Source organism: Gambusia affinis, linkage group LG15 (assembly GCF_019740435.1).
Source record: "Gambusia affinis linkage group LG15, SWU_Gaff_1.0, whole genome shotgun sequence".
Classification (NCBI taxonomy): Eukaryota; Metazoa; Chordata; class Actinopteri; order Cyprinodontiformes; family Poeciliidae; genus Gambusia; species Gambusia affinis.
Window position 1 is genome coordinate 11,479,454 of NC_057882.1, and position 9,738 is coordinate 11,489,191.

A 9,738-nucleotide genomic window follows, 5' to 3' on the forward strand; every position below is an offset into this window, starting at 1 on the left:
AACTATGTAAACAGCAACTAAGGTGACATAAAAAGGTTTTACATTCCTTGATTATGTTTAAAATATTTGACAATAGAAGGACAGTGACATAAATTATCAACAGAAGATAAAAGATTCCAGATGTTTATTTGCTGATTTGGTGAAAACCATGTATTGTTTTTCTTCTGCTTTAGATTACAAACAAATATATTGAAGCTTGTGGTTGTGATGTGACAAAAGGTCAAAAGTTATAAGGGGTATAAAGACTTTTGCAAGAGTCTGTATCTTAATAACTGAAATAGTTATAAAGGGTCATTTAAAGGTGCGGTATTATTATTATTTAAAAGAATATATGATTTTACATTTTTTGTTAAAATTGTCAACATGTTGTAAAAGTATGAGGCAAATAATCTGTGAAATAAAATAAAAAAAATTCAGTTTCTTTCCCATCTCCCTGTGGCTCTACTGCCATCAGTCAGAAACAACCAATCAGAACCAGGAGGAGGGTCTCAGCGCTGTCAATTAAGATTGTGTATGAGCTTGGTCTGTGCTGGTACAGCTCCTTACACACAATGGAGCCTGAATGCTCAAGCTAGTTAGCATGGACATCTATAAACAGTTTTTCTGTAATGTTAAGTTGTTTTTACACCATTACACGAGCATGATTGACAGCGCTAATACACTCCTCCTGGCTGTGATTGGTTGTTTATGACTGTGCGATGTATTTCTGCAGATGGCAGCAGAACCACAGGGAAGAGGAAGAGGAGTTATTGCAACATAGTGACACCTTTAACAAATATGCAAAATATACTGTAGATATTTTTATAAAACTTTCGTATTGCAGCTTAAACAACAATTAAGCTAATTGAACATGATTTGTCTTCTCATTTCTGAACCAGGCTAACAAGGTTGATAGATGATTTTTCCAGTGTTAAGTCGGCGGCTGTTCCTCCAATGTGTAAAATGTTTAGAAAAGTCTAAACATTTTGTCTTGCGCAGATAATGAGGATTGTAAAATTTCTGAGTGACGTTTTAATAGAAAAAGCATCGAGACGGTTATTTTGAAAAGCACAGCAGTAACTCTCCAGGCCTCCACAAATAATAAAATGGCCGCAGCTGAGTAGATAATTATCATACTTCTTCATCTCTTAATCTCCAGGTGACCCTGAACATCACGGCGCCTTCCCCTACAATTTATGTTTCTTTTCGCTACGTGTTATTTAGGAGGAAAAAAAACGATTACAAAAGGACCAGTGGCGCACTGGGGCCAGGTAAGAGCGTAGAGAACTTGACAGGATTCACCCAGCAGCTCATATCGGAGGCATCCTGCCATCCGATGAGGGGGAGGCTCAGCTTGTCAAGCTGCCTTCCTCACTGTGAGCCCCTACAGGGAGCCTGGCAGGGTGTAGTCACACAAAAGAAACTCCTAAAAAAACCACGGATGATATAATGCTGACTCAGCCCACAGCAAAATCTGCCTAGTAACGTCCCGATATTTAAATCCTACATGATAATCTTGTGCAGCACAAACTGAAAGCAGACAACTGTGTAGGTTGTAGAAGCCTGGAAAGTAAAATATTTGCAGAAATTTGGCTGGTAGATTTTGTTTTTGACCCACAGCAAAATATCCTAGATACCAGCAAACACCCACTCATTATGGTTCTTTTTTTTTTAATTGATTTAAGTCTGACATATTATCCTTTTTTAACTCTAACTATTTATGTTACTTGATATTTATATGTTAATGTATTCTCAGTCTCACCCTTTTAATGGGTTTACTTCTTTTTACCAAGCTTTACATATCATACATTTTTCAAAATTTCTACTTTTTCTAGTTTTGCATGTTATGTTTGCCTTTTATTCTCCACTTTTACCAAATCGTCAAGCTTCCCCCCATCACAGATAGGCATATTTCTTTGTTTGCCCTTTCAACACTTTATGTTTTACTCTGAAATCTCTCTGGGGAAAAGTGCTTCAGAAATAAAGACTGACTAGCAAAAAAAAGTGTGATTTTGCTCTGGTTAAAATAGTATTTACTTTCATTTAAATCTCATATTGACTGTATAAAACCTCGGCCAATAGATGCAACGTGTACGGCACATCTGAAGACGAAACACAAATGGAAAAGTACGTGAAAAAAGAAGTACATCCCCACACACCACTGACATTTGTGAGGAAAAAACTCAACACATCTAAACAGATTCAGGGGAATTCACGCTTGACTCAGGAGTTGAAAGGTCAACCGAAGAGACCAAATCATCAACTCTCCACCACCATTTTTAAGAGCTGCCTCATTTTTCTGCTGATTGGTAGTTTGGTTTTATACCGTCATATTCTTCTCAGAAAGAAGCAACTTTCTTTTGGAAATCCTTTCAAACAAATCCTATTTGTTAGATGTTCTTGTCCAGTCGTCCCTCCTTATTCTGGCCAGTTATTGTCATGATTTAGCTCCATTTTTTTCACCCATATTTATCCCAGGAAAAAGAAGCTTAAAGTCTGATAGGTCAACCAACTTCTACTCAAGCATTCAGGACTCCAGATAATGTCCTGTTTTCATGCCTGTTCTGTGGAAATTCCTCTCAGCAACGTGCTGATTTAGGTCTGTGTGAATATGGGATTGTAATTTCTCTGAGAATTTAGAGGGACATCCTCTCCTATCCATGTAAAAAGCTTAATATTTCACACTTATGTTTCATATTTTCCTTCCAGCTGAATGAAAATCTTAAAAAATGACCCTACAGGGTTTTTCCCAGATTGATGAGCAGCAATACTTATTTACCTACATCCACCGTTCTCTTTCCTTACTTTGAATAAGCTAACACACACCCACAGACTCTACAGCAAAAAACTGCAGTATTTATGGAGATTTTCTCACTTGCTCACAAATAATTAATTAACTGCATTTAACAAAAAGCTCCTGGCTGCTAATTTATCCTTTAAATGCAAGGATAGCAGTGGAAATGCACAATGATTTTCAGATGTAGCCTTTTCTTCTTTGGCTTAGAAGTTAGATAAAAAATAATTACTGAATCTGGAAGAGACAATCAATTATTTTGTACTCTGACAAACTAAACTCTAAGTGTTCAGGCTACACTGTCAAATTAGTAAGAATTTATCATAATAATAATAATAATGCAATGTTTCAATCATTAAATGTCTATCAAAATGTAGATTGTAGGAAGAGGATAGACAAAGGGTGATATGTAAAAGCAGAACTACTTTTCACTCCATTCAAGAGTCAAAATGGAACAAAAAAATATCTTCAAATAAGTCTTTTTTTTTTATCATTTCAAATTAAATGGTTATTTGCATTTTTACTCCCAAAAACTCTCACCTGCCCTTCCCCACTAACACAAAGTGCTTTAACTCTCAAAGCACAGGCTAAAATAATTGGTTGAGGTGATTAGATTACAAAAAATAATGAAAACCAATTTAATCTAATTACCACACTATAATAAGTGGAGTAAATCTCCATTAGTGTGACTTTTAAACCCTCTTTCCCGGGGAGAACTGCAAGCAAAATGTAGTCGTTTCAATGTAAAATGCTGGGAACCAAAAATAAATTATAACTTAGAAATCAAACAAAAGGCTTCAGTTATTTTGGTAATTTACTAACTTAGATTATATTTGGTTCTATGCTATGTAGACCTAAAACAATTAAAACGGTTTTATAACTTGAATCTGTTTGGTGGGTGAAACACAGCCTTACAAAAGTATTCAAACCTGTGAACTTTTGAATTTGTCACCAGAAATGAAACATGTTTTATTTTATAGAGCAACAAGACGAGAAGAAAAAAACGATAGATGGCTTTTAGAAATATGTGCAGTGGGAAACTGCGAATTTGACTTATGAAGGCTTTTCACTGTTTTTAGGTTTGATGTAAAGAGGAAGGCAGAAATATAAACGTCATCAGCAGCTAAATTTAAAGGTCAGTCTGTGTTGTTTGAGCACCATCATGCACTTGATGCTGAAATATTTGTTACGGTGAGCCTCTGCAGGAGGAGAACAACAAGGTGGATTCTTCAAGTTAAAGTCGACCCTGGTAAACAGAATAAAAGAATAAATCCTTCCCGTCCTGTCAGCTCCAGCTGCATTTCATCCCTCAACATGTTGACACCAACCAGAGTGAACACCAGCCTGGACAAGGAGTCATGATGCTCAACGTAAATGAAATGGCCCATCCTTTGAGTGCACTGGCTTACATAAGCCGCCGCTGCCTGCCGCTCAGCTTTTCTTTTTGCAGCCTCTGTAAGGACCCTGTATCCCTGACGCACAGCCCCATGTTTAAACCAGCCAAGGATGAAGAGCCTGACTCCTGCATCCCTCATTTTCTCTGCCACCTTGAAAACAACACCCTGGTCCAGGTCGCGCGTCTCCCTTCCATCATCGTCTCTGCAAATCATTCCAGACTGACGGAGCAGGATTTGAAAACATGAAACATATGGATGCTCTCTTTGTTATCCCTGCATCTTTCATTCTCTAAGTGCCCCCCCCCCCCTCCTCAATCCATCCATCCATCCTCCCCCCCTGCTCCATCCACCTTGCCCCTCATCTCTAAGTCCTGCAGCCAGAAGCGCTCAAGGTTTCGCGGCGCCTTCTTGACAATGTCATAACATTGGTTTTTAAGACAATCGCCTCGTTGGAGGGCACACAATGGAGGGAGACAGAATAGATGACAGTGTGTTTGTGTGTGAAGGGGTAGATGATAAAGGAGGAGATGGAGGGGGGGGTGTATTAGTGTCGGAATAGGAGGAGAGGAGGGCAGGCCTGGGATGAAATGCGACAAAGGTTGTGAGGTGCTTTCAAATGTCCAATGTCGTGAGTGAATTTTTAAGGTTCTATGCATTTCTAACTGAGGAGAACGTGATTTCCAGGGAGGTGACAGAAACACAAAGGGCATGAGGCAGAGGGGGGAGGATGCCTGCTCGTTATTTTGTATCCCCTACATTGTCTCTGAATGGATGGGGAGCCTGTAAGAGCACACGCGTGCCGATACAGAGGAAACACGGTCCCATCCGTCCAGATTCATTATCAGCACAAAGAGGACGCAGGCGGGCCAGGAGCGCAGAAAGACGAGGCTTACCTCCACATTTCAGTCCTGCTCGACCCTGCCTTGTTCCATCCTGTTCCTCTCTGCCGACTCGCTCTCCTTCTCTCCCCATGACAGCATTTTTCTGCTATCTATCTCCACGGTGAGGCAGCTCGTTCCTCCTGCCGCTGCGGTTCCTCCCCAGGGCTGTCCTCCCTTCCTCTAAACCGAAAAGGGAAAAAAAAGGAAGAAGAATCGGCCAAATAGCTCGCAGAACACACACACACACACACACACACTTCCAGATCCCTGCGCCTACAGGCGAGCTCCTCTGTGCTGTTTGCTGAAGTCAAGAAGAGGCAGGTTGATTTGTGCTGCCCTCCCTCTCTCCCTCCCTCCTTCTTTCTCTCCCTTCTCGCGCTCCATTCACATCACAGCAAAGCCGTCCCCCATTTTTCTCCGACTCCCTCCCTTTTTCTCTCCCTCCTACCCTGCTCCTTGTCGGAGAGAAGGACAGACCGCAGCGACAGAGAGGAGGGCCGACACCGACGTGCAAAGGGGGTCACTTTAAACATTTGCAGAAGCACATGCTCAATAGGCTCAAACAACAACACAAGATGACAAAAAGCAACGTGGTGGGATGTTGGATGCTGACGCAATATGCCGAAATAACTACTTCTGCTCGTTTATTCCCATTTGTGGAGAACTTTTTAAAAAATGCTACGTGGTCCCCTATGACAATTTGGGAATAAAAACCAAGTTGGGTGACGAGGAACGTATTTCTAAAGGACTCCACAAAACATAAACATAAAAGCACACTGGAAGAAAATAGCTGCTCATTGTAAGATAATTTTATTCATGTAGCACATTTTCAGCAACAAGCAGTTCAAAGTGCCTGACATGAGTTATAAGGAAATACAAACAAAACAAAAAAAAGAGACGAAACGGTAAAAGTATAAAACTACATCTTGGTTCCCCATGTTTAATAAGAATAAGAATAAGGAGTCCATAATTTATAAACTAGTAGAGGTTTCTCTGGATCTAAAGTTTGTTCTGGAGCAGAGAGGTAAAAAACTAGATGTTGGTTCCAGTTGTTCTGGGTTGAGTTGTAGATTTGAATACAGCTAAATGTTGGTCTAAGTAATAAGTACAACACAATTTATCAAAGTTTTAAACTAAAACCAAAATGTTGGTTGGTTCTCCATCTTTAATTCCTGTTCAGGAAACAAGCATCAAAAGTAGAGAGCCAATGTTTGCTTTTTTTTTATTAGCCTGAAATAATGAACATTACAGAGGTAGAGTAACTAGATTCTGAGTTCATTCTAACATGGTTTGACTCTGACAGGACTTGCTGAGCCAGAGTTTCAGAGGCAGAGCTGAATATCCAGGCTTGTATCAATGACATGCGGAGCTATGAAAAAGTATTTCAGATTTATTTTTTTCTCCTCTTTTGTTGCACTAAAATCTTTCACATTGTAAAACAAATTTTCATACGAGACAAAGAAAACCAGAGTGAACATAAAAACGCAGTTTTCAAATGACAATTTCCTTTCATTTCAGAATCAACAATATAGGCCACGTTTGTACAAACAAACAAGGAAATTGAACCACATTTTTTTTATCTAAATATCAAAAATATTATATGACATAATAGATTTTTATGTAAGATACAATGTTTTTACAAAAGAAGGTTATATTAATGCAACCTGAACAACCAAAAAACCTGTGTGGCGAGAAGCCCTATCTGTGTTTTTGGACTTGAAGAACAAAATATAAACAGTCTGTGTCCAGGATGTGTGGGGTCTGCAGAGAGGTTAGCTGCCTTTCCCCTGACCTGACCTGATGATCTTCTCTGCAGGCCTGATTATCTTTTGCTGTTTGGGCCCGTTATGCTTTGCTGCTTAGCATCACAAAATGACGGACGTGTAAAAGATAAATAACTGCTCCTGTGGCAGGTTGCACTTTCTGAGTTGCCAAAGAAAGTTTACTTGTGGAGACCATCTCAATTTCTGAGAAAGGGTAGTACCTTAGAACCAGAAGTGATCTTCTTAAGGGGAAAATGTTATACAGGGTTTTTCCCAAGTGTACTATAAGCCTGGTGGGCCACCAGGTTTTACTTGTGCCCCCACCAGGCTAGGCATTGCTTATTTCTTTAATTTTTTTTTCCAGTTTGCATTTTTTAAGACTTTATAGTTGGTCTTCAGGTATTAATCTTCCAATCTTTCAATAACATATAATTATCAAGTGATATTTTAAAATTTCCTGTCAACTTTAAACATTTTTTAACTCAAAAACACGACGGGCTGCTGGATGAATAACTGCCCTGGCACCCAACCAGCGGACTTATCTTGGTTATGCATATCCAAATCAAACCCTTTTTTAAAAAGGAATTGCATCTTATAACATTTAATAACATTTTTTGGAGAGATTAGTTAAAATTTACTAAAGGCTATTAGAGCTGAACTGTAAAATCAAGGAATCTCCTAAATTGGACCTTTCTAACAAGATGAAATAGGTTTAAAAAAATCTCAGAAAGTGTCACATCATGACTTGATCTAAAGACATTCAATAGATAAAGTCTTTTGAAGTCAGTTAGTCAGGAGGTGGTTAAAAAGACGTTTCTAAGGCGTCAGGCTTCAACAAACCGCAGTGAGAACAATTATCCACTGCAGAACCCAAAACCCAAAAGGCAAGCAGACCTCTCTTCACTCATAAGGTTCATGATGCAACCATAAGAAAATGACTGAGAAAAAGAAATGGCATCCATGGGAGAGTTTGGGGATCTTAACAAAGCAAAAACAACAACAAAAAAAATCCCTCACTCATGGTAGTCGAAAGCCGTCTTGATTTTCAAACATCTGGTGTGGAACAGCTTTTGAGAAGAAGACCATCAAAACAGCAGTCAAATATATATATATACATCATTAAAATTTAAGTAATAATCTGAAACATTTAAGTGAAAAAATTAGTAAATAAATTTTCTAAACCAAGTTTGATTAATTTTGCAGAAAGGTCTGGCTTGTAATGTTAAAACCACCTACATGCACCTAAACTGATGTTTCTGCACACGAGAGATAAAGACACAAAAGCTGCAGGGGCAAAGGTGAAAGTGGGAGTGTGTGCATCTGCGTGACGGTGTGTTTATTTATAAAGACCTCTGTGTACGTCCTAAGCTTGAGGCCAGTGCAGTTTGAGATCATCACAACACTCAACCTGCTTAGCAGCAATGAGATTACAGGAGTTTAACCCCGTTGTTTTCCATCCCCATCATCATCCAGCACAGCATCGAAAGGAACAACATACCTGCAAATTTGAGCAAATCGTTTGGTGATGCTCAAGGAGAGGATGAGTCACTCTGCTTAACCTCAGCACAGTGTCCAGCACCATCCCCCTAATGACAGCGTGGAGGTTCGTCCTGGCCGTAACATATGGCTGTGTGTGTGCGTGTGTGTGTGTGTGTGTGCTACGAGGTCAACACCTCAGGCCTGAGGTTGGGGGCAGGGAAGGAGGAGAGGCCTGCCGTGTTGGTGGAGTGTGTCTTGGGGAGATAAGAAAATTAAAAACAGAGGCAGGAGATGATAGTTAAAACAGTTTTCTAACAAACAGGCCCATGTCTTGGTGTACCAATTAATGGTTAGAGGATTAATTTTTATTGTGTTTTAATCTGAGAGGTGATCCTTAAAAGGAGAAATCATCACAGCCTACAAGAACAGGAAATCATGTTACATTTTGACTGAGCTCCATTTACTTATATCATACCAAAATGAATCTTATTGACTAAAAGAAATAAACCCAGCATTGACTATAACTAATTTTCACACTGGTCCAACCCTCCAGATTTTGACACAACCAATCCACTTCCAGATACACATGCTCTCAATATCTACTTTCAAGCTGGTGGCATTTTGACCAAAAACATGAATTAACTATCTTTGGTTTTTGAAGAGAAACTTCCCAAGAACACTGTCCGATGTTACAGTGACACCATGTGGACATGTACTTAGTAAAAATAAAATAATCTTCTCTAGGATGCGGGTTATTCCTGTTGAGCAACTTTTCCATTAATTTTCTTTCTCCATCTCCAACTTTTTTTAAGCAATGACCTTTAGTGGCTTTCCACTTACCTTCTATATTGTGTTAGTGACAAATTTGTGTAAAATATATTTTGTTGGTCTTCTAATTTTCAGAGGAATTAAATTGAGGTTTTCCGGTTAATGTAAGCTAGCGTAATCAAAACTAACGAAAAACAAACCGCAATAACTTTGTTTTTGTTTTACTTTTCTATTTAATAAATGAAACCTTTTTTAAAATATTCTAATTTATTGAGAATACTGTCTCAATAAATTAAAGATGATGATTTATTGAGTCCAGCTGTCGAACTGGAGCTAATATGTGGCGAAGCAGATACATCGTGTCAAGTTAGCTATTCAAATTTCACATAAACCAATAAAATGCTAAACTAAACCTGTCAAAATGTCATACTTCATGAAGAAAAGTAATTGCTTTCTGTTAAGGTTAAATGTATTTGCAACGGCTCTATATATTGGGTTGCCTTACCTTCTTTTATCCAGTATTTGTTCCGTAACAAAAACACTGAACTTAAGCATCCGTCATTCTCCGCTCTAACGTAGCAATTAATAGCCAACTCAATTCCGCCCTCTAGTGGCCAAGTAAGTTTCTTTAGCGTATGTGCAGAAACCACAGTAAGATCTGCTTACATCTGATGAGG

General features: G+C 38.9%; 1 protein-coding gene across 4 annotated transcripts in view; it reads right to left on the reverse strand.

Moving 5' to 3' along the window:
- Positions 1-9,615, reverse strand: part of zmp:0000001168 (signal-induced proliferation-associated protein 1) — a 53,633-nt gene extending 44,018 nt beyond the window's left edge. For 2 of the 4 annotated variants that reach the window (XM_044141146.1, XM_044141151.1), the window contains exons 1-3: positions 9,567-9,615; positions 8,313-8,547; positions 5,064-5,231 (exon numbers count right to left, since the gene is read on the reverse strand). The gene's annotated coding sequence lies outside the window, so the exon portion shown is untranslated. Of the gene's footprint in view, positions 1-5,063; positions 5,369-8,312; positions 8,645-9,566 lie in introns of those variants that run through there. The other 2 variants (XM_044141148.1, XM_044141150.1) reach the window with 2 other exon arrangements.
- Between the last annotated feature and the right edge of the window lie 123 nt (positions 9,616-9,738).